Here is a 22020-nt window from a genome sequence, read left to right as displayed (position 1 = left end):
ATGCCATCACCAGGGATCAGTTACACCCGATACCCAACATTAAGGAACGAATCGTAAGAGTCAGCGCTGCTGAATACGTTTCGACTCTAGATCTCGTGCGGGAATACTGGCATGTTTCCCTTTCAGAAAGTGCCAGCCGCAAAGCCGCATTTATCTCACCTGTAGGCACTTTCGCCCTCTCGTTCTTAGCTTCAGGCTGAAGAACTCGCCGCTTAGCTTCTCTAAGTTGATGGATATTGTCCCAAAAGACTTGCAGGAGTTCGCATTGCCATATCTTGATGATGTCGAATTTTTTTCTGACAGCTGGAAACAGCACATATCGCACCTCAAACAGATGTTCTTGCGGTTGAGGGAAGCAGGCTTAACGACGAAGGCGGGAAAATGTAGGTTTGGCTGTTCGCAGGTTACTTATCCGGGCCATGTTGTCGGCCAGGGCACGAGACGGCCGGCCGAGCTGAAAACAGCTACGATTGGAGATTTTTCACAGCCGCGCACGAAAACAGACATTCGTTCATTTTTGAGACTTGTTGGGTGCTATTAACGGTACGTTCAGAATTACTCGCAAATAACAAGTCCTTTCACGGACCCATCCCGAAAGGGAGCACCAAGTAACGTGCACTGGGATAAGAACAAAGAGAACGCTTTCCAAGGCTTGAAAACGCTATTGGTTTCTCGTCCTGTGCTTCGCGCGCCAGAGTACACAAAGGAATTCATAGTTCAGTGCGACGCCAGCGACAGGGGTATTGGCGTGGTACTTAGTCAGGTCGGCGACGATAATGAGGAACATCCTATCCTTTATGCCAGCAGTAATCTAACTGTAAGAGAGGAAGCCTACAGCGTTTCACAGAAGGAACGTGCCTGTTTGGTTTGGCCAGCCCAGAAGTTGTCGCGTTACTTGTACGGAGCGAGATTCAGCTTCGAGACCGACCAGTGACCACTGTCGTCTAACGGGGCTTAATCAAATTTCACAAAAGATGGCCGCTTGCTCCGATGGAGCCTCACTCTCCAAGAGTACAACTCCGTTAGATATAAGAAGGGAAAGTTGCACAGCAATGCGGATGGCTTGAGCAGGCTAATTTGAAACTCGTTCTGCATTTAGGGATCCCGACTAACTTTTGTTGTTGGTATTTTTAAAAATTTTCTTAAGCCAAGACGATCCCCTCTCATTTAGCAGGACTCCATTCATGATTGTTAACTTGGTCGGCACGAAATTCCTTCGAAATTTGCATAGCCAAATGCAGTATTTGTTGTTTTTGCACCCATGTTTTCTTTGAAGCCTGGTGGGTCTAAAGCGATATCCAAGATACTTCATCGCTGCGCAGAGCCGTGTTGTGGGGTTCGCTTTGCTGTTGCCAGTCATTGTGAGATCTTTTGTGGTGTATGTCAGCAGTTCGCAGCTGGTTGTAGCAAGCCAAGTCAACCCCCATGCCACCAGCCATTCTCTTTCTGCCCAGCGGTCATCAGCACTGGCCAGTGGAGATTTTCGGACCATGGAGGAGCTGTTACGATCGGCCAGCGGGGGTAGTGACCTTCTAGCCTCTCCTATAGCCCGCTGCGACGAATCGCTTCGTGAAGCCATCAATGCGTCTCCCTCGGGCAGACTACTGGAGCCGCTAGCCGAGACACGTTTGGCGGACCGAGTATTGTTAGCTGGTTCGCTGTCGCCTTCATGGACCGATTGGAGCAAGACAAGTCATGGAAAAAGGTGTTCTACGGCTTTCCCCCACGGAATGCAGTAATCGTCACGGTTATTTGACAGACGCGGCCGCAAACTGCGGAGCCAGCTCAGGAACGAAGACGTGCTAGCTTGAATCCAGTGTGACAACCCCTGTCTACGAGGCCTCACTTCGTTCGGTGGGTTCAGGGAAACAAAAGCGTGGGAGTAAGTGTGTGAACCCTCGCCCTTAAATGCGAGGGTTCACACACTTACAGTTCCGACACACAGTTGCAACGTTGTGCAACTTGCACTGTGTGTGACCGGGCGGCAGAACATTCGCCACGGAAACAATGCCTCTACTGCAAGAAGTGTGAACCACGGTTCCGAGAGGTAAAGGTTCTTGGCAGGAGCGGAGATACAAAGGCACGTGAGGCTTTGGAGGCATTCCATATAAAGAAGAGAGGAAAAAACTGCGTTAGTGATACTACTGTGACCCTCTTTAAAAGCGAAATGTCATATCTTGAACTGTTTGGCAGACAATGTATTGTGGTCCTGGTGCGCATTTCTGTGATTTTCCTTATAATTGCTATTTTTTTCAGTGAATAAAGAGAGATGAAGTTGGCGCTTGTACTGTGTCTGTCTCCCGCTCGTGATTGTCGTAGTTAGCGCTGTTCTTTCCTAGTTCAAGAAAGGAGTTCAGCGGCTTTTATCAGCCAGCACTTGACCCCTGCCTTCCATGTCATTTTTCGTCGCATACGACTTGGCGAAGCTTCGTTCGCTGGACGAAATCTGATGAGAATAACACTTCTTAAACAGTGCAGTCAAACGAAAGTCAACTAGTACACAAAAGTGCGTACGATTGTTGATGCCGCTCAGGAAAGCTTTTTCACGGGAAGTCGTTTTGTTCGTGACCTTTATCTTTTTAATGTTTTTCCCGTATAGCAAATTTCAGCATTCTATGTAGAAAGTACTCGACGTTAAGCTGCCAAATAGGCTTACACGTAAAGACGCGTCGAAGTCGGTCACTCACCGTTTAATCCTTTGCGCTCCGCGACATATATTGTGTCGCATCTTCGGTTTCTTTTTCGTTGCAGTGGCCGTCGGGTCAAATCAATATTTCCGGGACAGTGAAGCATTGCCTCGGCGAAACTGTATGTTGGGAATCCTAGCGCTTCCCATTGCGTGCGCACGGTCGTTGCCCCGGCTCGTTGCGTGAAAGGCTTCCCTTCGGCTCCTCTCTCCCTTTCGGTCGGTCGGAAGCAGCAGTGCGGTGAATAACGTTCTCATTGTTCGGTAGAGCCGCCCCAATACATCGGTGGCGTACCTTAGCCCACTTCTGGCGGGTTTCGAACTCCTTGGCGCGCGGGTAACGGAGTGCGTCGTCCGGCTCGCGGGAAACTGCTTGGGCTGGCATCAGTATGATTGGCGTTCCCCATGGCCTGCCTTCAGTCGTTCGTTCCAAGGCAGCGTTATTCAGGACCAGCAAGTTGCTGTGCTGCTTCATGTGGCAAAAGGGCAAAACAATAATGGCTCGTCTCGCGTGTGGTCGAATATATTCTGTCTCCAATTGAACTTTTCGGTAACCAAGAGGCTCTGGTTTTCCCGACATTACCCACTGATACACCGGGTGTTTCTACGAATGCTCAACTGATGTTTAAGATAGCGCTTTTGAAATAAAAGGGTGGTTCCTTCGGAGACATGCTGGAATGCTGGAGACCACGGTGTGACGGGTGACGCGCGGCAATTAGTCGGTAATTAACATAAATGCATTATTTATCTTTTCAACTTTTAATGTCAGCGGGCTCATTGTAATTGGGAAATCGAAGCGAGCTCTCCCGTAGAAGCCATATCAACTTTCGGACCTGTAAAAATGCGATTACGCGCGCAACTGTGGCAGGTCGAATTTGCACTATCGTAGTGCGCTAAACTCAAGCTGTGAGGCTGCAGCGAGCGCAAAGCCGCGCCCCTCGAGGTGACGTCCTGCTTACGTCACCAAGCAGCGGCAAGCCAGCCCGCTGTGACAGCGAGGAGCACGGAACTGCAGAGCGCTTGCTTGCTGCCCACTGCTGAGTGACGTAAGCAGAACGTCGCCTCGCGGGGCGTGGCTTTGCGCTCGCTGCAGCCTCACAGTTTCAGTTTAGCGCACTACGATAGCCGAAATCCGTCGTGCCGCAGTTCCGCGGATAATTCTAATTTAATGCGTAAGCATTCTCGGGCTACTTCCATACAGAATTTGTCTGTCCGTCTGTCTGTGAAGCGTGACACGATGCGCACCATAGGTATACATAAAGGGGGGGTATAAATGAGAATGTCTTATGACTACGTATGACTACTCAGATTTATGATCGTGACTATATATAGTGACTATGTATGAGTGACCGGAAAGAATGCTTACGCACTGTATGACAAGTCCCGCTAGGGAGTTTGTGCAGTAATAACCCGTCACCCCGTGGTCGCCACCACTGGCGGCATGTCACCGAAGGAACGGTAATTTTTATTTTAAAACGGTTATTTCTGAACATTAATGTTCCTAAACATTAAAACATTTTATTTATAATTATTAATAATGTAAATAACATTATATAATATTAATAAATATTAATTATATAATAATAATAATAATAATAATAATAATAATAATAATAATAATAATAATAATAATAATAATAATAATAATAATAATAATAATAATAATAATTATTATTATTATTATTATTATTATTATTATTATTATTATTATTATTATTATTATTATTATTATTAATAATTATTTAGGATTTTGCCTTCGCAACCTCGCATTTTACATTCTTATTTTCTTTCCGTTTCTTTTTTCTTGGGCACGGCATCATAGTACACAAATTCAATGTTCCGCGCCACTTTGCCTCGTTGCAAGCTTACCTCCGATGTACTATGCTTACCTATCTATTCCTCGGGGTATTCTTATTATTTCTTTGCCATTTTTATCAATTCGATGTTTCAATTTTGTTGTTTGTTTTATGTGCTCGCACTACGTGCTTTATTTTGTTGTTCTTATGCGCGAGTGATGTGCCGCTTCTTATGTTACCATAAACGGTACTTCTCATTCCTTTCCTGACAATTCCTTGTATTGCTTTCCCATTTTTATTTGTAACACTGTTTTGCAAGCACGTTATAACTGTAAACATTTTTAGCTTTCCTGTATCGGTTTTCTGCTGTATTTGTTCTACGACACCCACTAAATTAATGTTCCCCTTTAGGCCTGTAAGGTACTTTGAAATAAATAAACAAATAAATAAATAACTCACCAATGAAGCGAAACGGAAGTGGTTTGTTTCGAAGTGATTAAACGCTTTCTTTTTTTAATCAATCAATGAATAATATTTATTTAAAAAACACAATTGTTACAGCTTCCAATTGATTGGTCTAAGCACAATGCGCTTGTCGATCAACGGGCAGCAGATAGAACATCTAATTATACATAACAAAGCTTGTAATACAGGGTCCACGTAACGAAATCAAATACCATTTTACAAATTCAAAGCCATCATGTTCGCGAAATTTAAAGATGTAAATGAGATTCCAGCTGTAGGCTACATCATTTCACAAATGCACAATTTATGCGTAGAAGTCAATGCTATGCAGAATATAGAACAGAAAAAATTTATATTTTATGTCAAGGTATTGCAGTACGTGAAAGGACCCATATGCTACATTATATATTGGCCGCTACAGTCGTGCACAATTTTCTAATTTTCTTATGCATTTTTTCTTTTGTAGATAATTTCGAGCAGGTCATCGTCAATTAGATTAAGGAGGTATGGTAGATAATATTTTCATCTCTTATTGTTACCATAATAACGTGGTGTAACGAAGTGCTCTGTTTTACATAATGTTATACTTTTGCGGACATGTATCTTAATATCATTAGGGAAATAATACCGCGTAACCTTATCAAAATTTAAAAACGTTGTATTCGTAGTACACCAAGTAGAGGGCATTTTTAATCTATGTAAACTGATTCTAATCGAGTAACGCAAGTTATGTTATTTACAATTTCTTTAATTGTGTTGTTCAAAGCTTGCCTCTTATAATCCATAAAGTATAGTATAATGTATCCCGTACGTTAATACAGATTCAACTAACACTTTGTATATTACAATTCCTCAAATTCATTGGAGTATTCAGAAAATGCATACTTTTTGTTAACCTAAAAAAAGAACAGAAAACAAAGCTGGTATGTTTAAAAAATCCTCATGTAATATCTCTACACAGCTGCCTTCATATCTGCGCGGTTCATAGCTGCGCACCATTGACGCCCTCATCCATTTAGATATTTATGTAACATGTTCAGTCCATGTAATGTGCGGGTCTGAAAGGACCTCCAGGCACTTAGCAACAGGTTCGTACTTTAATACAAGGCATTCACCCGAAGCGCGCTTTGAACGGTGTTGATATGAAGGTAGCTGTACATACATACATACATACATACATACATACATACATACATACATACATACATACATACATACATACATACATACATACATACATACATACATACATACATACAGGAAACTTTAATTGGTCCTAAGGGACTACGTTGTCGTAGTCGCGGGCCGCACCCGTGCCGGGGGCGGAAGACCGTGATCTTCAGCCCTGTCGCAGGCCCTTTGGACCGCCCGAAGCTGGGCTTGAAGGTCGTCGCTCTTGACGGCTTCATCCCAGTCTCCTTGCCTGTTGAAAGGCGAGTGGAGCAACGCAGAACATTGCCACAGCATGTGGTTCAAGGTGGACCGTTCCTCGCCGCAGTCTGGGCAGCGGGGATCCACACCCGTAGTGTAGTGGCTCAGCCTTGAGCGAGAGGGAAAGGAGCCCGTCTGCAGCTTTCTCAGTACCGAGGCCTGGGGTCTGCCAAGCTTCGGGTGAGGAGCCGGAAACTGCCTACGTCCCAGCTGGTAGTGAGCAGGGATCTCGGGGAAAGTAGCCAGCGGGTCCGTGGATCGGTCGATCCCCTGCGAAGCCAGGCCGACGAGACCTCGCGTCTGGTAGAGGGTGTTAGGGTTGGCGTCTGACACCACGTGGCGAGCGGTCATTCACCCTACCCCCTGAACCGGAGCCCACGAGCGCCGGAGAAGTCATTCACTCTACCCCCTGAGCCGGAGCCCACGTGCGCCGGAGAGGTCATTCGCCCTACGCTTGAGCCGGAGCCCACGGGGACCTCTTACACTCCTCTCATGGTCGTGGCATCGTGTGTGCTTACCTCATCCCCCCACCTTCTCTTGGCCGGACCCCACGACGCCGGAGAGGTCATTCACCCGACCTTCTCCCCGGATTCGTCGATGAGAGGATCGACCTCTCCTCCCGTGCTTGGTATTGCAGGAGGAGGGGCCTTCTCTCCGTGCCTGTCACGTGTCCTTCGACGGAAGCAAGATCCCGCCCACACTTGTAGAGAGCCTATTTAAGGGGCTCCGAAATGTACTTTTGATATACTTCTTACTTGAGACTTCATACTTCATGCTTTCCTTATTTTCTTTCAACTACCTTTGAATAAACCGTGCAAGTTTCGCACTAGCAAATCGTCTCGCCCCTGCTTGGTCGCCATGATCTACCGGATGCCTGCAGCCCGCCGACACGCCACGCTACCCAATAAGTAATGTCGGTCGAGCTTCGTTAGGCAGGCGCCGCTACTTCTCGGCAGCAGTACGGTACGCTACCCTGGAGTACGCAACAAGGGCCAGCTCATTGCGGTTGATCGAGCCGGGGGAGACGTTCCGGCCCATGTGAGCCGGGAACCAAGTGATGACGTGACGGGCCGTGCCTGTCTTGCGGGTCCTCAGCACCGCCACAGCCTCGGCTGTAGAGAAATATTCTTATGTGTATTCTTCATATCATGAGAAGCCAACAAACACTGACACCAAGGACAACATAGGGGAAATTACTTGTGCTGAATAAATGAAATAAAGAAACGATAAATTAGTGGAAATTAAAGTGGATGAAAAAACAACTTGCCGCAGGTGGGAGCCGAACCCACAACCTTCGCATTTCGCGTGCGATGCTCTACCAATTGAGCTACCGCGGCGGCGTTTCCCCATCCACTTTCTTGGGTATTTATGTGTACTAGTAGAACCCAGGTAGCATATGTGGGTTTATTGACCAGTTGCCTTCACCCAAAAAGATCACGTTCTCGTGACGCCTGCGGCAAAAACGACGTTCCACGTCCGCCGCCAAGGTCTATGAGTGGTGGCGCTGGCTAACACTCCCAGGGTTCTACTAGTACACATAAATACCCAAGAAAGTGGATGGGGAAACGCCGCCGCGGTAGCTCAATTGGTAGAGCATCGCACGCGAAATGCGAAGGTTGTGGGTTCGGCTCCCACCTTCGGCAACTTGTTTTTTCATCCACTTTAATTTCCACTAATTTATCGTTTCTTTACTTCATTTATTCAGCACAAGTAATTTCCCCTATGTTGTCCTTGGTGTCAGTGTTTGTTGGTTTCTCATGATATGACTAATAAAAATCGGGCCCCTCGGTTAACCCCCTTTCTTCTCGTTTATGTGTATTCTTGAAAGATACCAGCTTCGTTGTCTGAAAATTCACAAGATTGCATTTTCTGAAAACTAGTCTTTAGTAAGTTGCTAATATTCTGTTAGGAGAGTTGATTATCTAAGTTATATTCAGATACGTTATGGTATAGGCGACACTTAATTGCGCTCGCTACGGATATGTTGATCTCGCAGTATTGGCGTTTGCGCAAGACAGTTACAATACGTTCACGCAACGCCAATGATCTCAGGGCAAGTTTACTTTGACAAATGTCATTAGGTGGCCCTCCCTATCTGCCGAATCGCATCTACCACATATAAATAACTAATTAGGACAAAATTTAAACTGCTAGGGGATTTTTTTTTCTTGTTCTCCGTGAGCCAAAACGCGTGAAGTAAACTGTGAGTGTTTTATTTTTTTTTCTTGTGTCGTATGCGTTATAACCCGAGTCTCCCGAATTTATCCCGAATTCGCGTGCTGGTGAGGAGCCAACTTGCCTATCGCTGCACTGTTCGCAAAGAATGAATATCCACAGGGACAGCAAGGGCGCTATAACGTAAAGCTATTCTATTTCTGCCATGAGTCCTCCACCATTGGTCAAAAATTTTCGGGGTACGCCCACATTGCCTGTCTGTCATGCGACGTCACGAAAACTGCGAAAACTCCCTATCTGGTATGATGTGTGCACATGTATTACGTGTGAGTAGGCTGAACAAAAGAAAAAAAAATTATTTCCAATTCTACGTTTTTTTTTTTCGCCCTTAGCCCCCCGCTTTCGGTCACTATTTTTCCGTGCTGCGCTCACTTCGCCTGTCTGTCACGCGACGTCCCAAAACTACGAAAGCTTACCACGTCAAGGTGGCGTGTACGCACTAAAGATGCATTCGTATGTCAAACAAGACTGATTTTTTTTTTCTTCGGAATAGCCTTAGACTGCCCCGTTCCGAAAGGAATAGAAGATGGCTGCCCACCGATCACTGTGGCACTGGCTACTCGGAGCTGCCGGCGAAAATGGATTTCTTTGCGTGTAAGAATAAAAAAAAATCCGTAACAGTATAAAGTTGTCGAGCTCTTTCGGTGCTATACGACATCGCTTTGTCAACTCTTCTTCACTGAGGACCTCCTTTTAGCGGCATTTTGATTCTGATTGCGATTTTCGACCAGCCACGCGCAAACTAAGCAAAGAGAAGCGGATCAGTCGCAGACACCGTCACCACCCTCCGCCCCGGTTATCTACTTTCTCTGTGTTAGATCGGCTCCATTGAAACCTTCTCCGCTTAAGCGCCAGGTACGCCGCCGCGATTATTTTTTTTTTTTTTTACTGGGGGCGCACCCACGACACAGCACAGCACAGCACGACACAGCAGGTTGCCATTATCCCTCAAGAGAAAAGTGTATAATAGCTGTGTCTTACCAGTACTCTCCTACGGGGCAGAAACCCGGAGGCTTACGAAAAGGGTTCTACTCAAATCGAGGACGACGCAACGAGCTACGGAAAAAAGAATGATAGGTGTAACGTTAAGGGATAAGAAAAGAGCAGATTGGGTGAGGGAGCAAACGCGAGTTAATGACATCTTAGTTGAAATCAAGAAAAAGAAATGGGGCCATGGGCAGGACGTGTAATGAGGAGGGAAGATAACCGAGGGTCATTAAGGGTTACGGACTGGATTCCAAGGGAAGGGAAGCGTAGCAGGGGGCGGCAGAAAGTTAGGTGGGCGGATGAGATTAAGAAGTTTGCAGGGACGACATGGACACAATTAGTACATGACCGGGGTTGTTGTAGAAGTATGGGAGAGGCCTATGCCCTGCAGTGGGCGTAACCAGGCTGATGATGATGATGACCCACGACAAGTGAGTTCCTTCGGGCGGGTCAGGGAGGCGAGGAACTTATGCGTTGTGGTTTTATTATGTTTAACCCTCTTCCACTTTCCTCTTATTTTATAAATGTCCAAATTAATCGATCGAAAGTCCGAGATAAATCTTGTTACATTGCACCTACGCTTCCTTCGGTCGCTCAAGACTCCAATAAACATGTACGGAGTTATGCTTAGGTAAGTGCAACGTAATAGATATCGAGGCTGCGTATGTTCAATAGATGTCAATGATTACTCAGCCCAACGCTTTTTCTCCCACTATTTCTTCCACTATTTTGAAACGTGTTTCTTATTTTTTTATTTAGCAACTGGCCTTTGTACTTATTCGGCGTGCTTTCTTTGCGTCATTTAACAATGAAAGGATGTGCAAAACATTCAGTGCCATTTCACTCTGTGAAGGCGGATGATCAGCGAAGCTGTGTATGCGGGCCCCTTAATGGCGAACTGGCCATTGCCGTGCGTCAAACGCCGTATGTACATAAACGGAAGGCGAGGCGCGACTACAGTCGCTCCTCCACGATGTTCAGCCTCGGAAGATGATAAGGCACCGGTGGTATACATACGCATGTATTTTTGCAAAATGCGGCACGGCACCTTTTACTAACGAGTCACGGCACATAGAGCAGACAAGCACCTCACCGCAACCCTAGTGCAAACGCCGCTTCACCGTAGCCATGGCCATCGTGCGTTTGTCGACGTCCCGCAGTGCAGTAATGTTTGTGAGGTCACTCGAAAACAAGCGGCCACACACACAACACAGGCAAAAACAAATTTGTTCCCCACAAATTCCCTTCTTCGGTTATATTTATATATACAGTTGGATATATTTATATATACATTCACGTGGACGACGGGACCGCCACCCCGAGGAGCCGTAGGAAACTAGACACGCGTGACGTTTCTACGGGACCGCCACCACGGGAGAGTGGAAGGAAAGGAAAGGAAATACGCAAGCACTTGGAACGCCGACAAAGAGAGGGCGTTGCGAACGTAGGCAATGCCGATGCGGATCAAAGTGTAGTATCTGTTCTTATCAGCTTAATACCTGATACGGGGTGTATTTGGACCCGAGATATTAAGCTTACTTTTGCAAGTTGGAGGAGTGCTTGAAGCCTGCTTCACCTCCAACGCGAGACGGCCCGGTATAGCACTATCTCCGGAATTGGCCCACGTTTTTGGTCTACGTAAAAAGCGAACATTTATTTGTGTATGTTCAACACAATCGTCCGAGAGCACAACGGGGTTGCGATGCGGATACCAATTGCTCGATGGCTAAAATCTTTTAACAGCTTGACTGGGCTGAAGGCCTTCTAAACACATCAGTGTGAATAAGCTATTCCAGCAACGCAGTAAGATATAAATCAAAATTTACCATATTTACACAACAGTGCTTCTACTAAGAAAATGAAAACGAAATTATATTCTTTTGACTCTGCGCCGACAGCCTTTTTGGCGTCCGGTTGTGTCTGGACCGCCGCGGTCCCTGGGTAGGTTAACGTGGTAAACCCTTCATGACGGTCGCGACGCCTCTCCTTGCCGAATGAGTGGCGATGCACCTCTTCCAGTAATTGCAGACTGGCAGCGGCTTTTGTGATGAAGCGGGGTGACAAGAGTCGAGGTGCGCGGCCGAGGCTGTACTGACGATGCATGCCGCTACACAGCTACTGTAGCAGGCATGTGAAATGCACACATGCAAAGGCGCTGTAGCGACCAAAGTAGATTCTTTTCTGAACAACCTGACGAATACTTGCAACAATGAGGCTTCATTTTTTTCGGTCAGAGGGCTGAACAAATCGAACCTGATGTCCAAGCGAAAGTCTGCTACGCACTTGAAGCTGTAGGCTGTTGCCGCCTAACCGCCTGAGGCGATTTGCGACTACCTGAGAACGGCCGCTCCATGTGGACATATAGATTAGTGGCCACGTAGTTCGTTTTGCGTGGTCTGTGTTCTGGGTTCGGTTACACTGCACTTCAGCGACGTGACTGGGATCTCCGCATGGACAAGGTTCAACTCGATCTGCCCAGTAGCCGAGCGGAGTTCGCCTGAAAAGGTATTGAAACCAGCTCCATATGTGAACATCTATGGTTTCGAGCCGACGCGGTTTGCTGTGCCTGTATTCTGCCGCTTTTGCGGCGCATAAAGACGACACGCGTATCCCGCGTGGTGTATGTGTGCCGCCTTCAGTTACACAGCACTCGCGGTTATGCGACCTGAGCAGGGTGAAGCTTATTCTCTGCCTAAGGGGCCTGTGAGTGAAGGCTCCTGAAAGAGCAGCTATTACATCCGAGGCACGAACTTGCCGGTTCACGCAAGCTGATCGAACAACAAAGTGTAGCCCGTTTTTAAATCTATTTAGAACCGTTGGAACACTTTTTATCTTATTGCGGCAGTTCGCACTGTATTTCATATTTCAAGCGCCTATTCTATCGCAAGCGAGAGGGTAATTCCTTGTGATTAGAAATTTTCTATAATAAATTATGCTTAAACAAGGCCTTCCTTTGTAAGCAGCGCTGCCTCCACATTACAATACATCAAAATTGACATTTTGTTTCATACCGCCTACTTTGGGTCAGCTTTTCGGCGCTCTTGGGGGGGGGGGCGAAGGGGGGGGAGTCAGGCGATTTTCTTGCCTGCCCCCCCCATGACCCACCCACGCCCTTGGCGCCGCCTCTGTTCTGCGCGCTCCACGCCTCTTGTCACCCCGCTCCTTCCTATTACGACGCCACTGTACAACGCTTCCTCCCGCATGAAAATCTACGGCTATACAATAGCTACGCATCCTTTGTGAACATGTGAGTTCCTTCGGTGTACATGTATGTCACACAACTTCTATAAAACAGAAAAAATACGATTTTGCGTGCTTTTTTTATTTACCCATATTTCTGAGCGTTTCTTTAACATACTTTGTCGAGCCCTGCAGTTGCAAATGCGACGACGCAGGTTTAAGCAAATAATCAGCTAGATTGATTTCTTCAATATTAAATTAAATTCTGGGATTTTACGTGCCAAACCACGATATGATTGTGAAGCACGCCGTTGTGGGGGACTCCGGATTAATTTTGATCACCTGGGGTGCCTTAACGTGCTACGAAAGCACGGTACACGGTGGCTCTTGGATTTCGATCAGCCATATTGAAATGCAACTATACACCGCGGCCAGGATTTGATCCCACGTCCTCAGGCTTAGCAGCTGCCACACGGAAAACCTCGCATGCCGCGTTGTCTCGAGAAATGCGACTAAGCTGCTGCCGCCGCTCGGAATCGCATCCTGCTGGCGAACACCATCTCGCCACGACGCAGCATACAGGCTGACCACCGTGTGCGTATTCTTCGTGAGCTCCCATAGGAAACCTCGTATGAGCACACACTCAGTCTCCCGATAGCATGACTAGCATGAGCTCGTCGCTGGAGGCGCCTCGAACTGGTAGACCCGCTGATTCCACGGGCGAAAATGGTACACGTATCTTTCTACATGATATATATGACCTAACCGATATTTCTATGAGTGTTCTGGGGCGCGTGTTGTGCGTGCCCCGTGATAATCTCATTTTAACGTTTCCCAGACGTCGAGCGATGACGACGTTTACGACACACGGGAGTTATTTTTACCCTTCTCCATGCTGTCGTTTCAGCACATGTGGGTCCTGATACAACGAAGACAAAAGTAGACACGTCTCCTATTTCCCCAGAGTCCTCGTCCTCGAAGGGAAACGGCTCTCGCCAGACTTATACGCCCTTTGTACCGTCTATTGCTCAATGTGTTCCTGTATTACAGGCAATCTCACGAACTGTTATGAACGTCAATGCCGATGGCACGGAAACCAAGCATTGGATATGACGCCCACGGCACGCTTTGTGTAAGCGGGCTGCAATTGGATATGAAACAATCTGAGGACGGAACCTTACCCTGTCTCCACTGCGGGTTTAATCTCCCTAATGACGCAAAGCTGGTGACGCACAAGGGGCGACGAACGTCTGTGCAGTGCAATCATCGCTCTTCTCTGTGAGCTTGAGTGCTCTGTTGTTCTTGCTTCGTAACGAAGGATGACTTATCCGCGATGGAATCAGTTTTCCCTACCGATGATGTTCGCGGGGCCGCCCTGTGTAAGGTGGTTCTCGCGTTGATTCACGCCCCATTAACTCTCCATTAGCGCAACTGCATTATGAGAGGCCGCGGTGGATCAGTGACGCGTTCTTATGTTGAGCACAAAGTAGAGTGTTCCACTCCAGGCGGCATTCCGACGAGGGTGGAATGCAAAGAGGCTCGTGTGCCATGCTTTGGTGTCGAGTGAACGTTCCCAAAGTGGTCAAAATTAATCCGGAGCCCGCCACTACGGAGTATTTCATATAGCCCATGCGATGCACATGAACGTTGAACCTCATCAATCAATTAACGATGTCATGAACTCTGCGCTGCGGTGATCAGAGCAATGTATATAGTCTACCCGGATCCATGTCGAACGTATGAGTGGAAGCCCTGAAATCCTGTCGAGCAGCTTGCGCTATTCGCAGCCTATGCGACCCATAGTGCCGGTGATGTCCGAAGTCGCTATTTGATGTTTACCAAGCGCCGCTTCAGGTAAATTCCGCTCACCTGGCCAAGAAGGGCCTCTATTTGTTTGCACCGTTTTTGATGCGAATGTTTAATTGGCATCAAGCTGTAAGCGGCTTGAGACCTGGAAGCGGACGAGCCCTCCAACCTACAGGCGCTCGTTGGCAAGCGGTCAAAGACGGGAGCAGGCTAACGTTACATGAAAGGCGACATTGCCTCAAATGCTGTAAGACTGCCGGCCAAACTATCCGGCACGCGATGGAAATTGAAGGGGCGAAAGTGTTTGTGTATCTTTTGTTTCTGGCTTCACTAACTATTGTCAGAAAAAATTAAAAGTCTTAATATGATTACTCTTTGACGGCTGGCATGTTGTAAATTAGCATCTAAATTTATTTTCTATATGCGATATCATGGGCATCAGCCATGTGAGGGTTGCGCCGTGCACATGTGAGCGTGGCAATGCCCCTACTGCGCGCATCATTCTCCAAGACCCACGGCGCACGCGGCGAAATAGGATCGCTTGAACTTCTTGACCGAGCGCGCGGCAGCCGAAGAAAGGGCAGAATTAAGAAACCCAACGTTCTCTGAGCGACGTGCCGGGTTTGATGCGCTATATATACACTATAAGACGATATTCAAACTGCAGGTCTTTTCTCTATTCCAGCGAGCGAGCCATCCCCTAATGCTGTCCCAAGCGGTGATGATGAATATGTCTTAAGTCTGCCTTGTCTAGGCCCCCGGACACAGTGAAATCTTCCTAAACGAGCCCGCTGACTCGCTGGCATCATTGTCACTAACTGGTCTGGTTTTAAATGTTCTTCCTAACTTTTCTTTTATAACAGGAGCCAGATTTAAACACCTTTTACCGCTAGATTGTAATGAATCATCCCTAATGTTCTCCGATGACTTTCGCCACCTAAAATTTCCGTGGAACACTGGCAAATGCCTTTTGTGAGAATGCGAGGTGACGTTATTAAGGCTGCCGTTGTAGAGCTCTCCGCCTAAACTTTACCTTCATAGACCTGGTTTATCAATAACTAACGTTTGCTCTTTTTGTAACGAACCAGAAACAATGAACCATTTCTTTTTATCCTGCCGCCGCTTCCCCTCCTCCAGCCGAATGTTTCTAATACTTCCCACTGGTAATCTGGATTTAACGCTATTAACACCAAATCTATATATTGTTATTTGGTGCCTGTAAATTAGGCACAAACCACGGCTTGATTACTGCTGCTATACAGAAGTTCACTGAAGAGTCCGGAAGATTACGCTGCTACGATAGTGACCGTGGTGTGCTTTATTCTTTTTCCTCTCATTATGAATAAGCCCTCTCAAAATTTTGTAATGCTTAAGTTGCACGATGTTTTTTTTTATTGTTTGCCTTTCAACCCTCTTTGTCTTTTGTTGGGCGCACTTTTCCTTACCTTCAGTGCGGCCAATCACCCTGTACAAGGCATGTTTTGAGGCAACAACAACGACAACGACGAGAACGACGACGACGACGACGACAACAACAACAACACTAATTTCCTCCGCGTGCGAAAGCGGGCAGCCCGGCCTCAACTTACACTGGCAAGAAACGCGAACCGAACGGTTTGAGACGCGCAACGGGAACAATCTCGGAATCACGGCAACGACGATAAGAAAACTTAAACGGGAGTTGCGCGGTAGTTCACAGGGGAGAGTTGCTCTGTAATGATATTGGGGCGCAGAAAACGCGAGAGGAACTTCTCCCACAAGCCGGGATAGTACTAACGGGAGTCCAGAGAAGCACTTAATTCTCGAGATGAAAGGAAACGTCGCGACGAGAGCTGTCGTATTGCTGCTTGCGGTCTTGTTGGCTGGCTTCTGTATAGAGCCGAGCACGTTCGTCAAGACTGGAGACGAACTGTTCGAACGCTGAGGAGCTAGTAGGGGACATCGAAAAAAGAGGCGCCGAGGGTTAATGTCGGCGAACGTCCGTAAACGAAGTAGAAAGGCAATTGAGTAACCAGTAGTTTGTTGGACAGCGGTGTTATGAGCATACGTCACAAATGGTAGAATTGTGTCCTAGTTTTTGTGGTCTGGTCCCATATACATATACATCATGAGAGCTAATGTGCGATAAAATCGCCTTGTCAAGCCACTTGTTAGTGGGTGGTAAGCTGACGTAGTCTTATGAAATGTGCGACAAGTTCCAAGTACTTCTTCGACGATTGTCGACAGAACAGTCTTACCGCGGTCACTCAACAGGACTCGATGTGCTGCATGGCGCGCGATGACTTTCAGAAAAAAATGTGGCAACCTCTGACGCAGAGCCAGAGTGTAGAGGAGCGGTCTCTGCGTAGGGTGTGAGACAGCAGTCACGCTCCATCGATGACCTGTTGGCGCGCTAGGAAGAAGTTCTATTCCGATGATAGCGAATTGTGTCTCGGTACATGGAAAAGGTTGTAACAGACCAGCAGAAGGTCCCATTCGCCGTTCGAAAAGCCTGCATGAAGCAACATATTTTGCCGCAAAGGTAGAAAGGCAGAAGAAAAGGCTCTTGATACGGTTGTAGGTTTTGCGAAAACCTAAGTGGCCAGCAGAGGGATCGTCGTGGAAGGCTATGATGACCCGTGTGCGCAGCAAACGAGGAAGAATTGGAAATGAACGGTGTCCATCAGTATATGGTAAATGTAGCGGTGCAGCACAAATAATGCGGTGGCAGTATGCACTCTAAAAACAGTTGCACCCTTTGGGGTGAGTAAAGTTTCGTTCGTTCTCCGTCCTCGCTTCACCGTTGGAACTTGAAGCTTCTCGGACGATGATCGGCAGTTGTTGATCAAACGCAGGCAGGAAACGATGAGATCAGATGTACAAGAAATATTTATACGTAAACTTTTCTATATACATGGCAGGTAAAACAAATACATTACAAACTTGAACAACTGAGAAACAAAGTCTCACTCTTCGACTGTCTCAATGACTGTTAGAGCCCAGACTCGTTTTAACGTACATAGTACGGAGGCTCACTGATCTATCAGCAATCCTGATTTCAGCCAAGTCTGAGGGACAGCATGTCGTCCCGATTTTTATAGCCCAATTACACAAAGAAAAAAAAAGGCGGTAGGGCCGTTGGCCCGTCCCACAGGTTCAGTTGCCAATCAGAGTCAACCGTTTGTTAAGCCACAACCCACAGGGATGGGCTTACTCTTCAAAATAAACATATTGGAAAACAAAGCTATTTTCCTTCTTCCCTAAAACTCCGATGCCCTCTCATTTCTCCGTAGTTAGTGACGGGGTCAGCAAAACACGCCAGGCCCGAACAAGTTATCGCTAGACCGTTTCAATTCCCAACGGCGTCTAGGCCGCAAATGTCTCGGAAGCAGGGGCATCGATACCACGTAGTGCGGCCGTACTCAAAGTTTGTCCGCGTGGGAGACTGATGGCCCTCCTTGTCCTTTAAACTTATTGTCTACAAGACAAAGTTCTCCGAGTGCGCGTTTCCAAGACGCCGTCGTCCGAATGCACTCTTTACGTGTGCACCGCATTCCTACAGCGTGCACTGTAAGCTGGCCTTCGACACCACACCGGCAGCCGCACCCAACAACAAGGCTGGCGATTGCGTTCCGGACGCGTAGAAGATTAGGTCCCTGCTCACTGCATGCGGAACGGGGTCAGCGTTGCTAAGCCCTTCTTAACCTCGGCGGCGCCTCCAATTAGTCAGGCACTCGGGAGCCACAGCCACAATACCTTGTACAGCGGTCCCTTTCAAGGCTGGTCTGTGTGGACTCGTGTGACCGTCGGCGGACTGCCAACACCGTGCGCACAATGCCGACTTCCCGGAATCGGCACTCGCCCACCTGACACCTGCCGCGACGCGTCACCCAACACCGCGCGGTGCCTGTGACCCCACATAACACAGCAACTGTCGCCCGTATGACACGGGGGCAAGTGAACCCCCTCTCTATGCACAAAGCACGTGGCTGATTCGTGACACTTAAGAACCCGAACAATCAGAGCGACCTTACACGTCCCTCCTAAAGAGTATACTGGGCTCACAATGTGCCCAGCTATACTACAGGAGCCAAAGGGCGCTGTATCGTAAAATTTAGGCTCTGAAGGTTCCGTCAAAGAAAATTGACATACGCTGCCCAACACGGGTGCTGCGGAGCCCGTAAGGAACAGGAAAATGAACTAAAAGGACCACGCAAAAAAAAACAATTTTCTCACAGCGATAAAAGAAAAGGGCGGAGGCTCAACACATTCATGGCAGTGAGCATGCGAAAGAAATACTCATGTAAGTACAGGAACACTTTGCAACGCGCTGCACTGCACAACAGCAGAAAAATGACATATACAGGGTATATACATAGTATGTACACAGTCTTATAACCCTCACACACATGGACGACAACAACCATCGAAAGTTCCCTCAAGGCTGAACTGTCCCACGCACACGTCCTTCGAGTGAACGGGAACATTCACGCCTGTCGTAGCTGGCATGGCTGTTTCTGTCTATCCTTTCTTTTCTGCTCTTTACTCGGTTGGCTCCCATGAACGATTCGAGAGCCTTGACAATGCATCAGCGTTGGCGTTACTTGTTCCTTTCCGGTGACGCACCGTTACATTGTAGCGCTGTAGTGAAAGCGCCCATCTTGCTAACTTGGCCCCCTGCGGGGTGCTGGTTGTCAAATATGACAATGGGTTATGGTCAGAGACAACATTCACCACTGCTCCGAAAAGCCAGTAGTCAAATTTCTTGAGTGCCCAAATAATAGCAAAGGCTTCTCTCTCTATAGTCGAACAGCGCGCCTGTGTCGGGTTAAAGCGATGGCTAGCAAAAGCGATCGGCTTTTCTTTTCCGTCCGCTGACATTTGAGCTAAACAGGCACCAGCCACCGTCGCCGACGCATCAGTGAATAGCCAGTACGGCTGATGAGGCTCAGGAGTGTTCATGGCGACAGCCTGACAGAGAGTTAACTTTTGACTTTCGAACGTGCACTGCGTATCTTCTGACCATGGAATTGAATTAGGAACCCCTCGCCTTGTCAAAGTTGTAAGCGGGCTCCCAACGTCGGCGTAGTTCTCTCTCAGAGTTGAGGGCACCGCAATTTCACCCGTCCAAGTTTGCTGCAATATTGATAGGGACCCATTTGGGTTTCTACCGTACAATAGCCTGAACGGCGCCACCCCGGTGGTATCATGCGGCACTTCGTGATACGCCCACAGAACAAATGGGATCAGCTTGTCCCACTTTCTTCGGTCCCGTTCCATTACAGTATACAACATATTTTTGAGGACTCTGTTCCATCTCTCAACCACTCCGTTGCCCTCAGGGTGTTCGGCAGTGGAGAACCTGGGTGAACAGCCCAGTTTTTCTAACATTAACTGTGTCAGTTGAGATTTAAAGTTAGTACCTTTGTCTGAACAGATCGTTCCCGACACTCCAATACGACTGAGAATTTCCAGTAAAGCCTCGCATGCGGCCCTCGCTGTCAGGGATCGGAGCGGCACTACCTCATTGCGTCTTTCTTCTGGTAGGACCAGTTGTCTGACCTTGACTCCCGCTAAGGAATCCCAATGGTACAAAAGTCCGTCTGACACGAACATGCTAGCTTCTCCATTTCTCGCATCATCCGAGGCCTTTTTCAGGCTTTCATCGGCTATCTGAGCAGCTCGAAATTCCTCCCGCTGACTGGGCACCCCATTGATATCTTGTATCAAACTATTCCCTTGCAATTTAGGGATTTCATCTGTCATTTCTTCGCAACTTAGACCGCAGTCTGGCTCAGTGTTATCGACCATTTCGACTGATCGGACCCGAACGGAATTGGCTACCCGCGGAATATTTTCCTCTCCAAACTCCTCTTTTTCCTGCGCCTGTAGTAGTTCCCAATCTTCCTTTGACAGCAGGCAGTCAACCCCGTTTGCAAGTTCGTCTGTAACCGCGCACACCAGATCGATCCTCTGCGGTTGTATCACAGCCCCTGGGCGATGCATGCCTACGGGCAGCGTAGCTAGGTTAGCTCGAATGGTGTTTCCAAATGCCGACTCGAGTCTTACTGTTCGTGATGGCTCCTGTAAAACGATGGGCAACATACTTTTACGGACGACCGTTATCTCACTACCTGTGTCCAACACAGCTTCTGTTGCTATATTCCCGCACATGATAGGGATAAGGTCCAGCTTTGACCTCCCTGAACTAGCATTTTGAGCTACGACTTGCACTCTAGCGCTTAGCACCCTTTCTTGCTCTGGTGGAGGTTCTTCACTTACAACAGCAACCTTCTGTACCCTTTGTTTTTGCACAGTCGGCGCCTTCCCCTGCTGTTCTTTATTTGAAGCTTTTGGGCAGTCTCTGGCTAGGTGACCCTGTACATGACACACGTGGCATTTTAAGTTTGTCCTCTGCGGGCTAGCTAGTTTTGAGTGCTGCAGCAGTGAGGCTGTTGCGGCTGGCTTAGTTGCTCGTCCTTTCCCTTTAGCTTGCTCGAAAGTCTCGAGCACTTTCGCCACCTCCACTGGCTTAAACCAATCTTCACCCTCCCGCAAAAGAACATATTCAAGGGCTTCTGAGCTTAGACTGGCTTTCATACGGTCAGCGACCATAAGCTCCGTCATAGCTTCTTTGGTGTTTGCATTTCGAGATTGAAGGTAATAGGCCAAATAAGTTCTCCCGCGAGACGCGAACTGAGCCCAAGTTTCCTCCTTTCGTTTAGATGCCTTTTCAAACCTCTCCAAGTATTTAGCAGGCGTGAGCTTAAGTTCATCTAATACCGCCTTCTTTACAGTCTCATAATCTGTACATTCCTCGTCATTGAGGCCACGCAACAGATAACGAACCCGCTCGGCCAGCGCAGGCATGATCAAATGTACACGGCTATGTGCTGGTACTTGAAAAGATGCAAACAACTTTTCGACCTCATCAAACCATATCGGAACGTCAGCGTCACACGGCAACCGGTATGCCTTAAGCACTTTAGCACATTGTGCTATTCCATCCGTGATGGCACCGCGCTGATCGCTTCCTTCCGACACCGAAGGCGGCCTGCTCGACTGCTCGAGCTCCACTCTCCGTAGAGCAATGCGCTCGCACTCTAGCTGTAGGCGCACCTTTTCCAGCTCCAGCTCCAGGCGTCTCACCGCCATGGCCTCTGGATCTGTCGTGCTCAGAGCCTGAGCAGCGCCTTGCGTCTCACTATCCATTTCAGTATCCGACGTCTCAGACTCGGTCTCTCCGACGCGTTGCAGTTCCTGCCGTCTCTGACCCTCTCTTTGTTCAAATGCAGTATCAATGTTTACGTTAGCCTCAATCGCGTTTGCTGTTCTGCGCGTGAACACCATTAACCTCACTGAACAACAGCCATGCCAACCTAGACAAAACGCAAGGAATCCCGCTCACCCGTTGCTGCTGGGGGCGCCGCCTGACGTCCTCGTCCAGATGAAGTG

At 47.8% G+C, this 22020-nt stretch overlaps 1 pseudogene; it reads left to right on the top strand.

Annotated features, from left to right (window-relative positions):
- Window positions 1-11051: 11051 nt before the first annotated feature.
- LOC142567532 (U2 spliceosomal RNA) lies at window positions 11052-11230 on the top strand (annotated as a pseudogene).
- Window positions 11231-22020: the final 10790 nt, after the last annotated feature.

This window comes from Dermacentor variabilis, chromosome 1 (genome assembly GCF_050947875.1).
Source record: "Dermacentor variabilis isolate Ectoservices chromosome 1, ASM5094787v1, whole genome shotgun sequence".
NCBI lineage: Eukaryota > Metazoa > Arthropoda > Arachnida > Ixodida > Ixodidae > Dermacentor > Dermacentor variabilis.
Note: the sequence above shows the minus strand (reverse complement) of the source record. Positions and strands in the feature narration are given on the sequence as shown.